General features: G+C 33.6%; 1 protein-coding gene across 7 annotated transcripts in view; it reads right to left on the bottom strand.

Annotated features, from left to right (window-relative positions):
• Window positions 1–23,405, bottom strand: part of LOC126744524 (tyrosine-protein phosphatase Lar) — a 1,889,525-nt gene that overhangs the window by 1,277,488 nt on the left and 588,632 nt on the right. For all 7 annotated transcript variants that reach the window (XM_050451972.1, XM_050451980.1, XM_050451999.1 and 4 more), the window contains one exon: window positions 12,020–12,081. The gene's annotated coding sequence lies outside the window, so the exon portion shown is untranslated. The remainder of the gene's footprint in view (window positions 1–12,019; window positions 12,082–23,405) is intronic.

The raw sequence follows: 23,405 nt of genomic DNA, 5'->3' as shown, positions 1-23,405 counted from the left end.
AAAAAAATGTTTTTCTAAAGATCCCTAAAATACACAATAGCGACAATGTACAATACGATTAGTCTAGTACTGCAAAAGTGTTTTTTAAATTGTTTAAATATACGTCATTTGGCAGATAATGAGATGTTAAGGGCTGTGAGGATGATTGAGGTTGGAATACGTCAAATTGATATAGCCAATTATATATAGGCACTACTTAGAGCGTCAAGGGTGCGTCAGAATTTGATGACCAACCAAGTGTGACTACTCATATGGCTCGATATGTTGTGGCGTTAACTTTACAGTGTTACTATTTTGCCAAGAGTTTGCAGACGGTAGCTCAGAATTATTGGAGGCTTGAGATTGTTCGAAGGTTCATTTATGACTGGCTATTAAATAATCTGAATTGTGAATGTATGCCATTTGTAGCTCAGTTATCCGGACTGGGAATCTCTAATACTAGCTCTAACTCTGGCTCCAGCTCCACCGCTTTCAGCAATTTCCCGGGGAAATCAAAAGCCTGCAGCCATCAACAATTGAAGAAAAATAAAGAGGAAAACGGAAAAGTAAAACCCTAAAACAACGGTTGCCACTGTATTCACTGTCGATAAAAAATGAATGGAGTTAAAAATGTGACACACTCATCTTGCTAAGTTTTATTATCTATCTATCAAAATCTTGGGCATCCTGCACCAGAATTATGAAATAAACGGTTACCTAAAGGAATAAGATTAAGGACCATAAATTATAAACCATATTGACCAATTCCTGCTTCACAAGCTTCGGAAATAAAAAAACTGGCCTTTTACGTATGCTCCTACCTGCAACACGGGAACAAGTCGTCGAAAAATGGACGCCGTACCGACTAAATCGATAACGACCCCACCTGTCGCCTGAGCTGTCAATATCAGCCAATCAGAGAAAATATTAATTATGACCAATCAGAGAAGTGACGGACCGTTAATAGATAGCATGGATAGTAAAACCAAGAGAGTGATGCGTTACAGTAGTAATGTGTCGTTGACAGTGTGAATTTAAAGAAATATGAATTAAAAAAGTTGACTGAAATTCTTAATGTAATTATTGAAATTAATGAAATGTCAATGGAGCGTTAGTGAACATAAGGAATAGAAAAATAAAACGCTACAATGTTTTGTTAGAAGCTAGAATAGATGACACAGTAACAGCACCATATTGTGACTGTTTTAAGACAATTTCTCTTTGGATTCGAACTGAGCTCGTTCTTCTGAATAGTTTTTTGTCAACAGACCGCTACGTTATAAATGTTCTTAAACCTATTATTGGTCCATACGCCCAAAATGTTAATTTAAATTTTATTTTATGATATTGCCACACATAGCTAGAATCACACGAATTTTTTTTGAAAGTGTAAAATATTTGTGTTTTGGACTGGCCAGCTCAATCAGCTGATCTCAGTCCTATAGAGTATGTCTGGAATATGCTTCAGCAAACAGTTTTTCACGGCTAGAATCAGTCTCATTCAAGTGTTGGATAGCACTTGCAGCATTCAGGAAGATAAAAATAAAGACGTTGTAGATCCATAATGAATCCACGAGGAAGTCATATCCCACATGAATTTTCTTTTCTATTTTTTTGTAGATTTTTTATTACAATTTTTTTTGTTTTGCATCAATTGTAAATAAATTTTAATTTTTCTCACGAAAATCAGTATTTTGAGATCACATCATAATTAATTTGTTATTCGGATATCTCCACTTATAATGGTTACAAAAAGTATTTTATTTAAAAATTTAAAACCATTTTGTAATTTATATAATTCAATATCCCTAGATTTGGAGCATGTATGTACCTGTATAAATAAATCCATATTAAATCCAGTGGTAAGTGCAAATATAATGCAAATGCATCCAAATATTGCTAAATGTAGGGATCTCGGTAAATTAAGTGAGTATACCTGTCACTTTGATGGATTGCGCATCGAGTCCAAATTTTAGATTATATGATTTAAGGTTAGTTTGAATTTAATTATGCGTAAAATTCTAAACTTTTTGTAAAATTTGATAATATCTCTTATGATATTAGGATATTAGGCTAATAACTTTTTAGAATTTTTTGACTGGCAGCACCTGAATTCGATATATAATTTTCAAGAGCGGTTTTTAGATTTCGTTATTTCGCCAACTCCTGTATTTTGTTCCGTTGAAAGATGCCATGATTTTTTGTTAAAAGAGGATATTTTTCATCCATCACTTTAAGACCACTTCTATTAAACAATTTTACAATCATCTTAAAGTAGAAAATGTCTTCAATAATTTTAAAAGAGCTGATCTTCGAATACTATATACTAGTTTCCTGGAAATAAATTGGGATATGCTCTACTCTGTTAATAATGTCAATACAGCTGTCGAACTTTTTTATCAGAAAATTTATTCTTATCTAGATAAATACGTTCGTAAGACCTCAAAGAGAAAGCGCACATATCCGCCATACACAACTTTTGGAAGTTGATTTTAAGTTCACAAAAAAACAGTTCTATGCCATGTAATATGTATGATCAAACTGGTTCTCCCCTAACTGATCCCCAAAAAATAGCAGACTCATTTGCTTAATTTTTTTATAATTCATACAACAGAAGCACATCCCAACAGAAGATAACTGAAATCAAGTACCCACATTGTGATACTATTAATATCACATCTTTCACAGAAAATGAAGTACTAAGTGCTTTAAAATCAGTTAAGCCCGAAGCTATAGTTGGTCCCAATAAAATACCTGCATTTCTTATATTTGACTGTACATATGCTTTTTGTAAACCCCTAACAATATTATTTAATCTTGCCCTTAGAACTGGAGAATTTCCTCTGTTCTAGAAAAAATCTAAAATTATTCCTGTTCCATAAAAAAAATTATAAAAATCTTATCGATAACTATCGGTCGGTTATACTTATTAACAATTTTTCTAAAGTTTTTGAGCGGGTCCTTCATTCAGCATTATACTTTCCTATAAAACATCTTATAGACACTAGACAGCATGGAGGGGACTTCATGAAGGGCAGATCCACTACCACTAATCTTATGACGATTACGGAATTTATATCAGAATCTATACATGATAATTCTCAAGTTAATGTAGCCTATACAGATTTCTCAAAAGCTTTTGACCGTCTTGATTATTCCATTTTTATATCAAATCTTTCTAACCAATTTGGGTTTTCATCTCGTTTCACTTCTTCTATCTCTTTTTATCTCACTAAACGTCCTCAACATGTTGAATGCTTTGGATACAGCTCACCTGAAATAGTCGCTCCTTCAGGCGTACCACAAGGCTCCATTTTGGAACCTCTACTTTTCAACTCATTTGTTAATACCATTTCTAAGGACCTAGAAGTAAACAGCTTATTATACTGCGATGATAAAAAATTATATTGTAGAATTGATACTATTGAGGACTGCATTAAACTCCAAGCAGCCATTAACTCAGTGAATGAATGGTGCAAGAATAACAACTTGCCTCTAAATGCTGTCTAGTCTCCTAATCCTTAAAAAAGAACTGTTACTTACCAATACAAAATTGATAAAATGATACTACCAAGATCAACCCACTTCAAAGACTTGGGAGTAATTTTTGATAGCTCACTTTCATTTAGTTTTCATATCGAAGATACTATAAAAAGAAGTTATAAAATGCTGGGTTTTGTTATCAGGAACTCTCCATTCTTTGAGAATAGCTCTAGCATTAAACTCATGTACTTTACCTATGTTCGTTCAATTTTAAAATATTCTTGCCAAGTCGGGTCGCCATATTATCAAAACCATATTGAAGAGCTTGAAAATATACAGCGAAAATTTCTTAAATTCCTTTGGTTTAAATGCGAAAGAGTGTACCCGGAAATCGGCTTCTCACATGATCGTTTGCTTGAAAGATTTCAGGTAAAATCTTTACAGGAAAGAAGGCATTCGGCAGATTTATAGTTCTTACATAAATTAATTAATGGCGTAATTGACTCGACAGAGATCTTGCAAGTTCTAAATTTACACACTCCTCGGCTATCAGCTCGCAGTTCTCAAACTTTTTACCTTTCAATAACTCGAACCAACATTACAAAATGTTGGCCTATACGTAGAGCTTGCAATACATACAACTCTATACAGAATCAATGCGATATATTTAACTGTAGCCTAGCCGAAATTAAAAGAATTCGCTTAGTTTAGATAATCTTGTTTTATTCTTTTTATATATTTATTAATAATTTATCATATCTGTAATATAAATTTTATTTTGATAAGATGGTTTCATGCTTATATACATCATTTCCACTCTATTATTGAAGTTTCTCTGTTGAGTGATGTAAGTAAATAAATAAAATAAAATAAAAAATTTAATATTGCAACTTTTTTTTATATCCCTTCTTCGTAAAACTTTTAAGTACCTACCTATTTCGGCAAATGCTTGATGATTTTATAATATTAATAATAAAAAAATATTAATACATTTACCATAGACCTCTTACATAAAGCGATTTGAGAAAAACTACAAAAACCGCCATGAACACGTTTTATTTTCGACTCGTATGCGATATGGTATATATAAAGCTATAAGCTGCTCCAGTGCCAATCAAAGTGAAGAAAAAGGAAGGAAATTGAAACCTTTTTAGCATAAGGTCGGGGGATATACACGAAAATATGAACCGTCAACATCCAGACCGTACACGAGTTTACGTAAGGATCTCTTGGAAAATCAATATTGAGGATTTATGGGACAGTTCTCGGTTCGCTGCTGTGATGCATATAACCGCTCTTTTTATCGCCTATAACGTGATTTTATCAATGAAATTTATTTTACTGGGAAAAAGAAGGTGCAGAGTTGATGGAAAATGCATATAGTTTATAGATCTATGCATCCATATTTGAGAAGTAAAGTTATGGAAAAGAGATCGATTGTCCATTATTTTTTGCAACGCAGAAAATTCAGAAACAGAAATAAAAAAGAATGAGTAGTGCAAAAATAAATGAAACATTAATGCTTCAATTTTTATTAATTAATATTTAGTAATACAGTATGAAATATGTCAAAATATTACTAGCAACCATCGTATAGTCCATAATATTACGTTTTCCTTTTTTAAAAATTTTAGCTTTTATGTAGCTTTAAATATACATGTATACTTGTTAATTGTTTTGGCAACTTATGAATAAAATCCTAATTAGTGTGCCATATCCGTTTTTGTTATGCATTTAAGGTTACACAAACAATAGCATGGAAAAATGCTAACATGATTATAGTTGAAACTATAGAGTTAAAGAAACATCTTGTAATAATTATAGCAGATTGTATCAAAGAAAAACTAAACAAATTTCTTGGTCAGACGAGGTGAAAAAGAGTATGGTCTAATACGCATAGCATTGCCATGGCAACGCCAGTACAAATATTTAATAAAAATATATGTTGAAAATTAGATCTTTTTAAGGCAAGTGGATTTTCTAATGCTGAAACATGATTGCCGTGGAAATTTTGCACTCCATTTTCCATTATATAAATGTGGCCTCGTCTGTACCCAAAATTAATTTCGTAAAATCTTCATTTCTGGCAAAGTTCTAATTGGCAAAATACAACTCCACTTTCTTTACGCTACGGCTTTAGTATTTATTTTTCAAGTGGTCTTTGACTGTTTCTAAAATGTTCTTCGCAATTTGTAACATTTGAGATTAAGCAGTTCTCCTAACTTTTAAATTCCCTAAATGTGTCGAAGTCTAATAACAAAATTAATAAACGTAACATATATACACATCGACGGCTAAACTGCAGTTGTGACATTTTTTCGATTTTAGGTTTACTACAGGAATATTTAGAGTTTTGCTCGCGCCATCTATTAAAGACTTTAAAAAAATTCCCGATAACCTCGTTACTGGTTCCTACAGGCAAATTCATTGCCTCTTAAAATTAGATTTAGAAGATGCTAAAATTGTTTTTGAAGACGACTTAAATCATGCATTAAATGAAAAATCAAATTTTAAGCCAGCCTGTAAACGACTTAGGTCAAGTTTTTGATGATTTAGCAGGTATTGCAACAACATTATTTCTTTCGCTTGTATTTCTTATGCTTGTAGATTTAAAAGACAACCAAAATAAAATGTCAAACGTTGAAAACCTATTTGAATATTTGGAACCATCATTTCCAACTCTATTGCCACCAGTCCAACTCCTACTACTGGTGACTTAAGCCCGCAACACTATTAAACTATTATTTAGACTGAAAAGGAAGAAGTATACGTGTCAGATACGGACTACGAGAAAGCCACTAGTGATGATATTGAAGTTGAGGAGGATACGCAGTCAAATAAAGAAAATTATGAAGAATACGTAAGTGTGAAGAAGAAAGCGATAATGAAGAATAACATTATTTAGGATTCAGGAAACCAAGATATCAAAATAAAATAGATAATGATAAAATGAGAACAAAACGACGCGCAAAACCGCGATGCGATTGTGGTAATGAAAAGGGAACCCGTCAAAATTTTTGTAAATTAATAATTAACAAAAATTACCGTGCAGGAATTTTTTTGAATTTTTGGTCCAAAATGACATGGAGCAAAGGAAAATGTTTGTGTGTAATACGGTTATTTTAAAAACGTCAAGAAATAAAACATCGGAATCCAGAGGGATAACAACGCTAAAATACAAATTAAAGATAAATCACCAGTCAAAAATGTATCTGGATACAATAGGTCTTGGTGAGTAGTCGATACGAAACTGGTTATTGAAAAGTAGTGACGGCGTTGTTGAAAGGCAAGAAAGTGTTGTGCAGAGTAGAAAGAAAATTGAATATAATCACAAGGAAGCTTTTGAATATCTAAAATAATTTTTGCCATTCACACTACTGCCGCAGGGAAACTTCAAAACAGTATTTAGAACAAGAGTTTCAAACAAAAGAGAAGTTATTATATTCTCAGATGGCTGCACATCCCAAAATCGTAACTCTATATTATCTAACGCGCTACTCCATTTGTCTAAGTACGGGTATACACGATCCGGTTTGAATGGATGCGGTAGAAACGCATCCGTTTCTACCGCATGGGATCTACGCGATACACATTGCCTTGAAAACGGATATGCACTAAGAAAAATTCCAAAATTTAAATGTTTCGAGACTTTCATCGGGAAATAATGCCTTCATTGCTAAGAATTATTTGTGATCTTGGAAGCAGAAGATTTTTTGCGAGAGCCAGTATAACGTAAATATTGAAGGCATCCATATTTTCAAAGTGGTGTAGAAAAAAAAATCGACCAATTTTATACAAATATTCGGCAGTAAAAAAATAAGTTTTTTAATTATTACAGAACATCTAAAAAATCTTTTGTCGAATTGTTAACTGTGTTAAAACAAGATATTTAATTACAATGCGGTACAGCTTCGTTTCGACCGCTCTGTTTTTACCGCATCCGTTGAAGCCGGATCGTGTATACCAGCACTAAAACTTGTAAACATCACACAAAACTATAAGGGCCAAATGGAGTTCGATAGTGTGCACGCCTGCATTAAAACTTCTTTAAAAAATAAGGACGTTTACCTTCCAAGCGACTACCCTTGAATCACAAAGGATGCTAAAAAGAAAAATCTCTATATAGTTTTTTTTTTTTTATGGTAAACCAAGCACAAGAGGAAAGTCCTATGTCACTCTTGGAGTGGTGCTTGCGCGAAGATATTTGTGCGCATTTATCTTGAATCGCTGTAGGTTGTATGCGTCGGGGGCCCTGAGTGGAATTAGGCCTGCCAGCTCAGAGGAGCACTTACCATGATAATAACGGTAGAATAAACAGAGATCAACCACCTTTCTCCTGTGCTTCAGACTATCCAGACTCTTGGCAGTTCTGGTTTGTCGATAAGACGAATAGCTCTCTTCTGTATAGAATCCAGCAGGTTTAAACTATGCTTGGGTGCAGAGCTCCAGACATGCGAGCAATACTCGAGGGAAGGGCGTATTTGAGCCTTATAAAGAGTCTGCAGCTGTTCTGGTGTATACAGTTTTTTTGTTTTGAAAAGCACTCCGAGTTTTTTGGAAGCCGCCCTGGCGACCTCGGCAACGTGGTCATGCCAGGACACACTTTTGGTGACCTCGACTCCTAGAAGATGTAAAGATGATTTCATTGGCAACGTTTTCCCTGCCGTAACCAGCTCCGGGCCACCAAGGTTAGTCTTCATCGTAAATACTGCAGCCTGCGTTTTTTTAGCGTTAAAATTGACCAAATTGTTATCGCCCCACTCCAAGATTGCTCTAATATCGTTGTTGGTTGAAGCTACTTGTTGCTGCCTAAGATTCTGAGAACTTGCGGTTATCGTTGGTTTGGCGGACTTAGATGTGGAAATAACTGTGCCATCGTCCGCAAAGCTGTAGACTGAAATCGTTGATATATACCAAGAAAAGGGTGAGGGATAGAATGCATCCTTGAGGGACTCCAGCGTTAATGTTAAATTTGTCGGAGAGGTATCCATCGACGGCTACTTGGATTGTTCGTTGTTCAAGAAAACTTTTGATCCAATTCAATAATGAGTTTTGTATGCCGATTGAGGAGAGCTTGGTTAATAGTCCCTCATGCCACACTCTGTCAAATGCCTTGGAAATGTCAAGAGCGACTGAGCGGGACTCGCCGTGCTTCTCCATGGTCTCCGTCCACAAGTGTGTGACGTAGGCCAGAAGATCGCCGGTGGATCTAAGCTTTCGGATGCCGTATTGATGATCGCTGATTAGTCCAGATGATTCCAGATATCTTTACAGTTGTTGGTTGACTGCTTTCTTCATAATCTTAGATATTACTGGAACTAGTGCAATCGGGCGGTAATTGGAGGGCATCGTCTTCTTACTCTTTTTGGGCACAGCTTGCACTCGAGCAGTTTTCCAGCTTGTTGGAAATTGGCCCTGCTTATACAATGAACAGTCTACATAAGGGAGGAGTCAATTCGTCTGCACAACGTTTTAGTAATAGGGCTGGAATTCCATCGGGTCCAGAAGCTTTGTTGGTGTCTACGCTTTTAAGAATTTTATTTATAATTCGTTGGGGAAACGAAATTTCTCCCATCGATGAATTCACCCTTGGCAAATATGGCGGTGTTTTGCCTTGCGAGTGCAGATTAGAATTGGACGCGAAGAGTTTACCCAGTAAGTTGGCTTTTTCCCTTGCCGTTACCGCGATAGAACCATCATCTGCTGTTAGGGGTGGCAAGGCCGACATAGCAAATCCTTGACTAACGGCTTTCGATACCGACCAGAAAGATCTTGTTCCATTTGGGCAGTTTGTTTTTGATCCTGTTGTTGTCACTCTCTTTGCATTCATCAATAATTCGCTTGCAGCTATTTCTGGAGGCTAATTAGTTCCTCCGATTTTTGATGGAAGGATGTTGACGCCATTTGCGATATGCTGCGTTTTTAGTGTTTACTGCCTTATTGCAATTCAGGTTGAACCATAGCTTGTTGTTTGATCCGCATTTAGTAGAAAAAGGGATATAAGCTTCCATTCCTGCCAAGATCGTCTCTGTAATTTGGTTTGCACATTCTGAGATGTTATTGGTTCTAAAGCAGACTTCTTTCCAAGGGAATGAGCGACAAAATTCTCGAAGATGGTTCCACTCTGCTGATTTATAGTGCCATACCTTCCGCGGCATCGGAGGATCCTGCGTTTTAACCTCCAACTGGCAAGAGACTGTTATCAATTTGTTGTCCGATGTTCCTAGGGGGGCATGTACTGATACTGTGTACGAGTCAGGGTCTGAAGCCAAGACCAGATCTAGGAGACTTGCGAATTCGCCGTCTCGATCGGGAATTCTCCACAAGCTGCGTAAGCCCGCATATGGTGGCAAATAGCTCAGCTTCTCGTCCTTCATCGTCGTTCTTGTTGCAGAAGCGCAGCCAGTTGATATTGTGAACGTTAAAATCACCCATGACGATGATTTCTGCGCTTGGGTAGTCAATTTGCAGATGGTTAATGCAATCAACCAAGTTCAAAAAGAGCCGTCTATATTGGGTGTCGCTTGGTGGTTTGTAGATACAGCAGATAAATTTCGTGGCACCACTGGCTATTATTTTGAACCACATGACGTCAAAGTCCGCAGGTTCAAGCGTTTCCTCCCGCTGGCAACTCAAGTCGTTCTTGACAAATACTGCCAATCCAAAGTGTAGTCGAAATCGGGTGTGTAGATCGTATCCAGGATAAATGAGGTGAACATTTGTTGTTGAAGGTTTCACCTTTGTTTCTGCCAATGCCAGAATGTGAGGCTTATTTGGTGGCTTATTTGGTGTTTAGGCCTCTGATGTTGCAGAAATTGATTTTTAGGCTTTTTGATCCGCCTGATGGACCCCCCTGACCAGCCGCCGCCCGGAGATCCGAATGGGAGGCGAGTTTACCTCCGGAAAGTTTTGGTCGTGAGGGCGCCATCAGGCATTTCCTTTTCTTCTCCATTTCCCCTTTGGAACTGACTTTAACGTTAACACCTGACTTTGATTTTTTTACCAATTCCAATTACAAGCCACTAATGAAATATGATTTCAAAAGACCTAAAAATGTAACATAAGATCCAATAGTGACAAACCTAAGAATACTGGAATACTTGCCAAATGAAGAAATCAATTTCAAGATCAATTTCGATGATGAATTTGAAGTACTTCTTCGACGACCAAAAGCGATCGGTTTAGCTGGAATTAATTTTCCGTAGATATACAACAGAACAAGCAAGAAATGCAAAAAAAAAGTTTGATCAACTTAATGAAATAAAGCAGGTTATTCTCAAACATTGTTGGGCGTATTACGAAAACTTGCAATACGCGTAGGAGAAGTTTATACATAATATGAAACGCATATTCTATGGTTTTTATAAGTTTATTATTCAATATTAAAAAATAAGATTTTATTTTGCTTTTTTTAAACAGTTACCTTTTTTGATAACATAGGTTATTACAGTTAAGTACTTTATTTTTTTTTATGTCTCTTATCCTACTCTCATGTATTGTGTCCATTTTAGCTGTGCAGTACCTCGTACAGTTTACTTTTTTAATGCAATACCTCGTATCAAATAGCTGTGGGTTATGAAAAGAAAAATATAGTAAATTTATATTATTAAAATAGGCTAATAAACCATATTTGAAAGTTCTCGTTTGAAATTAAACACAATATGCAAGAAAATGTAGTTTTTCGCGATTTCTGTAAAATTTCAAAATAATAATACGAGGTATATGAGGAAACATACTTAGAGTTCTATTTACGTTTAGTTTGATATTGTCATATATAATATCTAGTTTTTAGGGAGTTCATCTTGTTCGAGGGCCCTATTTTGGCCCCAACTTAGGTTACTTAGGTTATATTATTGCAAATTCCTGTACTTTAAATTTTCTACATTTTGTATACCTCCTTGCTTTCACTGTCAGTATTCTCTTGAAATTATTAGTCTCTTTGGGCAAAAACATTTAAGAACATTGTACACATTTCTAAATTGTTCCATGAGTTTTTAAAATAGATGCGTTTCGTGACTAGTTTTAATTGCTTAGTCAGTCTTTTACCTTGAAAACAATTAAACGACAGTCAACGCGAGTCAGGGTAGAGTTTTTGATGTTGTCAATAAAATTTTATTCCTGAATTTCGCTACAATATTGAAAAGTCATATCATCACTTACGAAACTTTATCATAATTTATCGGACCCCGTTTTATGAAATCGCAAAATGAGAATGTTTTGAGCATATAAAATCAAATAGCAATCTATGAAAGATTTACAAGCCATTAAATTAATGACTGTTTTATGTAGCGTGTTACAATCCAGGCTTTGGTTCTTATTTCTTTGAATTAATAATGAAAGCACCAATACTGATATTATTGGCGAGAGACCAAGATCTAAGCCTAAACATTTTTTGGTCGGACTATTAAAAAGATGAAACTATCCCTTACATAGTTACAAAGAGAAAGTTAGTAAGTAACTGTAGAGGTACGGCAGGCAGCTTAAGAAAGACATGTAATTATTTTAAGAAATAGGTCACTTATTTAAGCTGCATGTAGTAATAATATTAAAGACTTACCGTGAAAACTGAGGTCAGCCTGCGGTGTCCGTCACGAGTTGGACAGCACGCTTCCCTAACACCTGGAAAAAAATTAATGTAAGATTTTTTTTGTTAGGTTATTTTATATTTTCCGAATATCCAATTTGTGAGTGCTAAGATTTAAAAATTAATAAAAAAATAAATACGTGAATAAAGCGACAAGGATCAAATCCAGATAGTTCAAAGTAAAATTAAGAATTACGATCAGAAAAGTTATTAAGCCTCTATAATAAATAATAAATGTATAGCACTTCTAGTTTATTCGAGTTAACTTCTGCAGTAGCTACTATACTAAAAGCAGCTTTTCCACAGTAGAATGGACACGTTGACTTTAAGAGTTTCTTATACGAGGGTGGTCCCAGAAGTACCCGGCCTGACCTAGAGATGTCGGTAGTAGTTTGAAAAATATCAGTGTATTAGAAAGTATACAATCTATAAAGCATATATTTCAAGTTTAAAGACGCCACATTGTTTAGTATTTGTTTGGCAGCCATCAATAGTGAACGTTTTCAGTGAAGTTGTGAAAATTGAGAAAATTGGTCATCGTTATGTGATACAATACTTTTATTTAAAAGGCCTCAGTCCAACCAATATAAAAGCTGAACTGGATTCTACTCTGGGTAAGTCTGCTCATTAACAACAGTAAAATATTGGGTAGCAGAGTTTAAACGAGCTGCCAAGACGAGCATCGCAGTGGTTGGCCAAATGAGCTGACGACTCCAGAAATTTTAAAGAAAATTCACAAAGTGGTACTGGATGATCGCCGACTGAAAGTTCGCGAGCTAGCGGACATAGTAGGCATTTCAAAAAGTGCGGTACATCGCATATTAACTGAAAATTTTGACATGAGAAAGCTGTGTGCAAGATGAGTGCCGCGTTTGCTCACACTCGACCAAAAACAGTGTCGTGAAGATGTTTCAATTGAGTGTTTAGCGAAATTTAATAGAAACAAAGCAGAATTTTGCGTCGTTTCATTAGCATGGATGAAACATGGGTCCATCGCTTCACACCTGAGACAAAAGAACAATCAAAACAATGGACTCAAAAGGGAGAACCGGCTCCAAAGAAGGCGAAAACCGTTTCATCTGCAGGCAAGGTCATGGCGTCGGTTTTTTGGGATGCGCGAGGGATAATTTTCATTGACTATCTTGAAAAAGGTAAAACTATCAACGGCGAGTAATATGCGAATTTATTGCAACGTTTGAGCAAAGAAATCAAGCAAAAACGGCCGCATTTGGCTAAGAAGAAAGTTTTGTTTCATCAAGACAATGCACCAGCTCACAAATCCGTTGCCAAAATTAACGAATTAAACTTTGAATTGCTACCTCATGCACCCTATTCGCCAGATTTAGCCCCCTCAGATTATTTTGTGTTTCCAAACTTAAAAAACTGGCTCAGTGGTTAAAGATTTTCCAACGATGAAGAAGTGATGTCTGCAGTTAATGGCTATTTCGAGGTGCAAGACAGTTCTTATTATAAAATGGGTATCGAACTTATAAAACATCGCTGGGAAAAGTGTATAGAGCTGAAAGGAGATTATGTTAAAAAATAAATAAATTTTTTTCCAAAATTTTCTTGTTTTTTTTCTTGGGTTGGGTACTTCTGGGACCACCCTCGTAATTGGCTTTAGGCGAAGGAGATGTTGCAAGCAGCTCAATACATTTTTTCGGAATTATTAGGCAAAATAAAACCTCAGACTGTTTATATAACGTAAGGTTTTATATAGATGGCGACATATAGATCTCTTAATAATCCAGATATATTTGTTTCCAATTCCGTATAAACATACAGAGAATATACTAATCGTGTTCCAAAGTAATATTAGTATATTACATACGATATATCACAGATATGTCAGTTTAAATATTTTCAGTCAGTTTTAATATTGATCAGATGTAATGAATAACAATTTGAAACTAAAACTAATGTACAATACCTAGGTAAATTACTATTAAAATTTCAATTTTCTGTGAGTTTAAAATTTATTTGGAGCTATGTTTTGGTCAAAAAATAAAGAAAAGAATTAATGTCTCGAAAACCACTAAATATAGGTATAGGAACAACTTATAAAAGAACAATCATAAATTTATAGCAAATCGGAAAATAAAATAGTATACAGGGTATTCCATTTAAAATAACAAAGTTGCTACTATTTTTTGGTATAAGCGGAAACGCTGTATCACTTCAAATATTTTTAATCGTTAGATCACCAGCGAAATTTTCAAAAAAAATTCCATTTTCCCTTCTCCGAAAACGTCTAAGATACCATCAACCCTCAATCACCTACCTTATAACCTACCAGATACCTTTTAAATATTTTATATGGTGAATAGTTAAATGAGAAATTCTGTAAAATAAGTTTAAAACACTTAAATAAGAGAAGAATAATTTTAATGTCAATGAATGTTGTATCAAATTTAATGTAAATAAAGGGAAAAAAATTCTCTTCTTAAAAGCATTCAGTGAAAATTAATATTTTTAGCCGAACCTAGAAAAATTAAAAAATAAGAGAAAGAATAATTAAAATAATAAGAATTAAAAGCTGAGTTGTATTATCATAGAAAATTTATGGACTCCCCTAAGAAACGTTTATGGAGCGGTATGAAATATCTGTTGAGGTTTACTGTTGCATTTTGGTAGTTACTATTAGATTTTAGTTTTTCACTTATATAGGATGGCCCATCGAAAGACATTTTCGGAAAAAAAAAACATCTCTATGTTTAATCGTTGTGAAGATTTTAGGGTTAATGAAATTCGGCTTAGTTAAATTTGCGCAAATTAATAACCATGGATAACAGCAAGAACATTTAGCATCAGTCAGTTGAAGAAAAACTTATGTCTTTGATTTTAAATTGTAAAATTACCTACCTAGTCGTGAGACATATTGTACCATGATTTATTCAATTCAAGAACGGGTAGAAATAATAAAATTGCATTACCAAATTGAGGCACAGCAAGAGCTACTGCCCAGATAAGTTAGAAACAAAGGCGAAGAAATAGCAGTTTTGGGACACGTAGCACCTGACAACACTCAAGGTTTCACAACACGCTCTTCAATAAAAAAAAAAACTTTAAAAGTTGTTTGTGTTGTTTCAAATGGACACTCGCAATATATGAAAAAATAAATGTATGTGCCGACATTTTCCGAAATCATTTTGAAGGACCTTTCTTTATTCCTGGAAACCTGATAGGCGAAACATACTTGTAAAAATAACGAAACGAAAATTGCATTTATTATTATTAGGACGAACATTACATTCATCCATTTAGCTACATACACTGATAAAAATGGTATTAATATTAACTAATAAGTCATGTATATTTTACATAATATCTTAAGTAATAATATTGTTGATATATTAGGTAAAATTTTAAGAATCTCCGGATTTACAGTTGTTATTGTATATTTTATATTTTACATATGAAAACTACATCTTAAAGTTGAATTTTCCCGTATAAACTATGTGAATAAATAATTCACATAACAAATAATGTTTTAAAAATTACAGGTTATATTATGTACTTCTCTTTTTACTAGAAATATGTCAAAATTTTTCGCATATTTTATTATGTAAAATTATTACAGTTTCGTCTTCAATATTTCTTATCCTGTCGGGTGGATCGCGTCCCTTTGTTTTAAGAGTGCGTTTCATTGAATCATTATGTGTACTCTTTAAGGTAAGTAAAAAAATATAGTTCTTTATAATGGTAGAATGCAAAATTTTTTCATTTAAGTGTTTCACATTCGGAAAATATGAATTGCACCATATTTATATATAATTACACTATATTTATCACTGGTATTTCATTAGGCCCCATTCATACAGTTACCAAACTTCATAAATTTCATCTACCTATTCAAAATTAAAATATTGCACGAGGTAACCGAAGACGATTTCAATAGGCGAGTTGAGTTTTGTGAAAAAATGACTGAAGCGATTAATGACAATACTATTCATGTAAAGAATATCTGCTTCAGCGATAAATACACATTTTATCTAAATGGATTTGTTAATAAGTATAACTGTAGATATGGGAGCAATAAAAATCCTCATGCATTTGTAGAAGGGCATACCTAGTACTCTCAAAAAATTAATGTATGGGCAGGCATTTTAGGAAATAAAGTGATTGGGCCATTATTTATTAACGGAAATTTAAATGGAGACATTTATTTGGATATGTTGGAAAATACCATCAATCCGCTTATCACTGAATCCATTGAAAACCAATTGATGATGATGGAAACCCTATATTTGATGAGGCTGAAATATATTTCCAGCAAGACGGCGCTCTTCCTCACTATATTCTTCCCGTTCGGCAATAGCTAGCCGACGAGTTTCCAGATAAATGGATAGGGCGAAGCGGGCGTATAGAATGGCCTGCTAGATCTCCTGATATAACGCCATTAGACTTTTTTCTATGGGGTCATTTGAAATCCCCAACCTGAAAGTTTGGATGAACTTCGTCAACGCATCATCGACAGCTGCCATGATATCCCACAACATGTTTTTCAAAATGTCCGTCAGGAATTTAAACATCGCCTATATCACTATTTGGCCAAAACGGGCAACATTTTGAACACTTATTAAAATAAAAACTGATATTTTCATGTTTTTGTTTTCTATCTGAACAAATTAAGATAAACAAAGATTTTTCTAATTTTCTCAAAAACGAATCGACCGATTTAAAAAAATCAAACGTCAAAATAAAAGACTTTGAAAGTCTTTTTAAACAAGCTTTTACTTGATACCCCTTGCCATTTAAAATGTTTAAGAGGATGACCCTGGGGTGTAGAGGGTGAAAGGGGGTGAAGTACTTTTAGGTTAGAAAGTTGTCCCCCTTGACAAACCTTTTGTCGTATTTCGGCGTTTTTTTTTAAACAGTGGTTTTCGATAAATCCGCGGTGGGAAGTTTTCAAATGAACACCCTGTATACAATACATTTCAGTTGCAGGAGACTGTGACATTGGATATTGTATTAAATTTGATGAATTTAGTCCCTAAAAAAACGTAAATTGTCGATGGAGGTACCACATTTTCGTGGCTTATTAATTTAACAACTCTTCAAGTTTTAAAAATAAAAAACACCGAAACATAAAACATAAAAAAACATCGAATATATATACGAATCACAACTTAACTTCTTAAGAATAGCATCTGCAATTAGAAAATGTTGTATAACCTATAAACAGATTAAGTAGCCATTTTCAGGTGTGCCAACTTTAAAAGTAAATTTCCCCAAAACTGAAAAATATAATAGTGAAATATAATAATAAATAGACACGTAACTTTATTTTCAAAACAAAAGCCAATCGGTATTTTTTATGTATGATTTTTAAATTTAGCAGGCGGAAATAACCCGAAACATTTCCTTTGTTGTACACTGACAGTAACTACAGGTTATTCACAAGAAGCTCAGGAGCCACAATGCACTTTTGCTCTTTTGCTTGCGCATACGTAGTACGTATACGAACCTAACCTCAGTTTGTCTTTTGTGTATTGCGGTTGTTTAATATTAATTGTTTACGTTTCGTTTATGTACATTAATTATTCGTTTTTGCAAGTGATACAAAGATTAAAGTATTAAAGACGAATAACGTGTTTAGAATGGAGAATAAGAAAACATTTTGCAATGTTTGCAATAAACATTATTCCAAAAGTTCTAATTTGCAAGCTCATGTAAAAAAATTTCATCCTGGTAAGTAGAAATGTTTCGTTAATTTTATTTCTATTTAATGTTATTTGAAAGTCAGTTTCAGGCGAGGCGGTTCATCGTTCAAATTTACTAAAGTTTATTTTATTTTTACCTACTACTATTTTTACCTACATTCTGAGTTATTACTGATGTAAAGAAGTAACACAAATTAACATTGCATTTCATAAATCGGGACTCATTTTTTAAATTCTTCACTAGCAATGATTACTTTGTAGTTATTTGATTATTTTACATCACTAGTTTGGTATACAGGGTGTTTTTTAGATATTGCGACAAAATTCAGGAACAAAAATAAGAAAAAAAGTTCCTATAAACATAGGCCCTAAACAAAAAAAAAATAAATAAATAAATTTACATTAAATTATAGCGATCATTCAAAGTAGAAAAATGTTTTTTAATTTTTTGTGCGAAAACCGTGCATCTTACGAACAAAGTCCAAGGGATCAAAAATGTTGCAAATAAAATGGGAAATTTAAAAATATTTTTTAATACAAGAAAAACTAGTGGCGTACCATTTTTCTTTATAAAAGTATTCAGCGAAAAACGCACACACGCCACTGGAGAACATAAAAATGTTAAAAGTATGTTGGTAAATGGCTCTGGATACACAGACCCTTGAATCCAAACAATGCTTGAATCTTTTGTACAATCATTATTATCTACAGAAAGTACCATAAAATTCGGAATATATTTTAAAACATATTATATCAGTAATATGAAGTCTTGGGCTTACTGTTTTCGGCTTAATGCTGGACTCAATACAAATATGCATTTGGAGCGAATGCACCGAACTATAAAATACTTATACTAGGGGCATCTCCATATTAAAATGAAACTTATTTCATTTTAGCAAATTTTTATTTTGAAAACGTTTTAAATGTTATCTATAGTAAAAAAAATAACCGTTTTCCTTCTGTTTAATAGATTGGCCAAAAATTTGGTTCTTATCCAAATAAGTTACGCGAACTTTGCTAATAACATTTAAAATGATTTTCCAAGGAAAGTAATTTAATACATTATTAAATAAATAAAATTCTCCTCGGCAGACACACAGAATAAACTATATAAATTATATAGCTTATTCTGTAATATAATCAGCCTGTTCTTCTTCACGCGTGCGCAAGCAAAAGAGCAAAAGTGCATTGTGGCTCCGGAGCTTCTAGAAGGTTATTCGAGTTGCGAAATTCAGTAAAGGTATTAAATTTTGCATTTAAACTTTACTTTAGATAAACTAATTAATAAGTGATTAATTTTTTAATTTCAGAACATATAAATATGTCTTAAATCAAAATATTATTGATTTATAAAGCAATAAATCACTAAATTATAGTGAAAATAAAATAAATAGTGAAACATTCCTTGACGGCAATACAGATTGTTAAGTTAGAAAAAAATACTAGTTTTAAATTCCTACAGAAAACTCTTGTATCCTAATCTGTCATTACTGCATAGCTTACGTCTTAAATATTGTTAAATATTAGGATTTAGGTGATCGTTAGAACATAAAATTTAGGCTGGTAACAGCAATGATAAATTAGGCAGCTTGCATATACATTTTTATTTTAATATATAAAACTAAAATGTTTTAGTTTTATTGTAAAAAATGGGAAATATCAGATGCCTCCTGCTTCAAGAGTAAGAGAACGCTTTTTATTGGTATCGATAATATCTGTCAGCTGTCTTATCATATTCATGAAAATGTCAACGGGGCCTATAAAATCACCTAGAGATAAACAAATCAGCATTGCTGTTTTTACACGAATTCGTTTTATTTATAACCCACTACAACTAAAGAAATATAACAGTCACATGCCATCCAAAAATTCAGCTGCATTGTACAAAAAAACTTTTCTCTGAAACGTTTATTTATCAACTTTAGACATTCCTCATTTTTGCATAACAGGCCTCTAACTAGGGCCTACTAAAACTGACCTACATTAATAAACGCATTTCACTTATGCAACAGCAATTTACTAGCTAATCAGATTTGAGAAATATCCCGTTCGCACGCCATTGCCCATAAAAGCAGCAGGTTTATAGTGGGATGGCCTTTTAATAACCCTGCGGCCCCTGGACCTTTCACACCTCGTAAAAATGCTAAAGCGCATGCAATCGGGCCTGATGAATCATTTATCCGCTGCATTTCATATACGCCATGGCATAAGGCTATTAAGGTCACAGTTTTTTTTTAAGTTTTTTTTGTTTTATATTAGTTCCGGGAATTTTCTAGGGGATTACCGATCCTGAATACCCCAAATGGAATGCATGTAATTATTAAAGGCGTTCCTGCAAACTTTGAATATCTTACTGTTTTCTCTTAAACTCAATTTAACTTAGTCAATTATTACAGAAAAATTGCAACAAGTAATTGTAGCCACAAACTACGGTTAAAAATATAATTTGCGAAGCACGCTATCGTTAATATTTCAGAAAAATATTGGTATTATTAGTTTTAAATGGCCATATGATGAATGAGCGCAACTTGTTATATATCTTTTAGTATCTATTTTATAAGTAAGGTTTACAAGAATTATTATTTACAAGAATAGTTAGAGCCTGTTTATATTTTTATATTATCATATTTTTTGTATCATAATAAATAAAACACCAAATTGTTTTATGCAAATTTATTATTCAAAAATATAGCAACAAAAAATAGTTTTGATTCTAAAAAAAATATAAGCCAACTAAATTAAAATCAATTCAATATTTCGTGTAGTACCCCTTCTCCTTTATAACATCTGCACATCGTCTTGGCATGGACTCAATTAATTTCATAATATAGTCATTGTTCACTTCTTTCCAAGCCTTTTCCACTATTTCAAAGAGAATATTTGTATTAGAGCATGTTAGGTGCCTGATTTTGGTGTCAATGTAATGCCATAAATTCTCTATAGGGTTTAGGTCTGGCGATTGAGATGGCCAGACCATTACATTTATTTTTTCATCGGATAGCCACCTCTTAACAAATTGAGAAGCATGTTTTGGATCGTTGTCATGCTGAAATATGGCTGTTACTGGCATGACTTCATCCACATATGGCACTAAATGTGTTTGCAGAATGTCTTTGTACATGAAACGATCCATTTTGCCCACTATTCTTACTATGGGTCCCATGCCACGAGCCGAGAAACATCCCCATACAAGAATATTTCCCCCTCCATGTTTAACTGTGGGGCACATGTACTTTTTGTTTAATCTTTGTTCACTGGGGCGTCTGACGTACATCACTCCATCAGTCCTGAATAAATTATATTTAGATTCATCACTAAATACGACTTTCTTCCAATCAGCTACAGACCAGTGGACATGAGATTGGGCAAAGTGAAAACGAGCCTTGACGTTCTTGTCTTGGAGAGTAACGGTTTTTTGGCGGGCCGACGAGCAGGTAAGTTGGCATCAAGTAATCTTCTCCTTACGGTACTGAAACTAAGGTTTACTCCTCCACCCTCTTTTAATTTTGCCAAAATTTGGGAAGAAGACAAAAAAGGATTTTCTTTGGAAATTCGTAGCAGCTGCCTATCCATCTTCAAATTTGTTTTTCTGGGTCTACCAGAAATGGGCGCTGGTGCAGCTGTTCCAGTAAGGCGAAATTTTTTGCAAAGTCTGGATACGATTGACCTGTGAAGCCGTAAGCTTCTTGCAATATCACTCTGCCTAACACTATTTTCGTCATGCTCCACAATAATTTTTCTTACATCACCAGAGACGGTTTTTGAGCGATCCATTTTAAGTTAATTCTGAGATTCAAAAATAACAACTTTACAGCAGGTAAATCGATATTTAACTGATAAAATAAATGCGAAACAAGAATGTTGCTATATTTATGCACATTGTCTAAATAAACAAACATGAAGTTCCTTACTCTGCATTGGCATTCTTATGATATCTCGGTATATTTATAAATAATACAGAGGCGTGTACTTAAAAGTAAAGAAATAATATGGAATAAATAAAGGAGCAAATAGTATTTTTGAAAACATCGCTTATTGCTATATTTATGCACAATACTGTATCAACAAAATGTATCTGTTGGAACCTCTCAAAAAAAAAAAAATTTTACAATTATTCTCGATTATCTCTTTAGGAATAGTGAAAGCATCGATCGATTAAATCTTTCAGATCAAAGCTATGTAGAGACCTTCATATCCCTAATGATCACCTTTACAATAAAAATAACCAATTTTCCAATTCATCTCTTAATTTAGCAAATACCTGAAATTTACAAAAAAATAGATTAAAACTCACTTAAATTACCAAGGCTTATGATAATCTTGAATCACAGTTGAATAAAATATTACCTATGAACATATGAAATAGTAAAGGATAACCATAACCATCCCCCCTGCAACAAGTACACCGATAATATATAACCTATCATCAACAATATGTATCTGTTGGAACCTCTCAGAACAAAAATACAGTCTTTAAACAAAATTTCTCGATTATCTCTTACGTGGACGTATAGTCTTAGGGAATAAAACCTAATGCTCGGTGTAAATGTTCAAAAAAAAAAACTTTGTTTTCAATTACTCTACAGAGTGTTATGGAAAAAAAGGAAATTCAAATCGTTCCTTTCATAGGCGAGTTAAATTTCAATGGTGTCATCCTAGGTTATAATATTGTAAAAGACGGCATATTTGTGAAGTATCTATTAAGTATTGGATACCAAAATATTAATAAAAATGTATAATTAAGTATATTATTATAATCTAGCAATTTTATTGCTTATTCGAACCCAAAATGCCTCAAAATTAATAAGTGCAAAAATGAAGGTAGTGTCTGGTCGATATCCAGCAACCCAAATCGAGAAAGCAGCATATGTCGGTTACAAGCGACATATTTATAGTCGGTGCCCATCATTATTTAATCAATATGCCCGTATCTCCTGGAATTCCAAAGGAGTTTTAATAATTTTTTGTCTAGAACAATGGATAACTAAATCGGTTTATAAATAGTGGGTGTAAACCGCGACAAACTAAGGAAATTATTTAAAAGGTTAAATTTAAAGGATTTAAAGTAAACTTTTATTCATCTGCAATATATAATAAATATCTAAACGGATTTGAGATGGTTGCAAACCTCTACAAACGAAAGTTTTTTGACTAAAAATTATTGAGTTAAATGTATATAAACGGCTATAACTGCCAAAGGATATGGATAATAAAACTTTTCCTTATAGCCGTGAAGAGTTACACCCTTTATATTAGAGTTTACCCTTTATATTTTTTAACATATAACAATTCAATAATTTTTTAACAAAAAACTTTTGTTTGTAGAGGTTTGCAACCATCTCAAATGCGTTTAGATATTTATTATAGAAAAAAGATAAATTCCAATCCTTTGGGAGCCTTTTTCATTGCTTCAACATTCTAATTAACTTTGTAAGTAATTTTCACAAAAAAACTTTAACATTCCTTGGGAATTTCAGGAGATACGGGCATTATATCGATTAAATAACAGCGGGCGCGGACTATAAATAGGTCGCTGGCAAACGACATATGCTGCGTTCTGTATTTTTGGTTGCTAGATTTCGATCGGGCGCTAGCTTCACAGATATGAAAAAATATCTAAGAAAAAACAAAACATAGAGACTCCGTTGCCAAGTTTTTTTTTCATTATCTTTATTGTCAGAAATCTTTCTTTTTAT

Source organism: Anthonomus grandis, chromosome 1 (assembly GCF_022605725.1).
Source record: "Anthonomus grandis grandis chromosome 1, icAntGran1.3, whole genome shotgun sequence".
NCBI lineage: Eukaryota > Metazoa > Arthropoda > Insecta > Coleoptera > Curculionidae > Anthonomus > Anthonomus grandis.
Note: the sequence above shows the minus strand (reverse complement) of the source record. Positions and strands in the feature narration are given on the sequence as shown.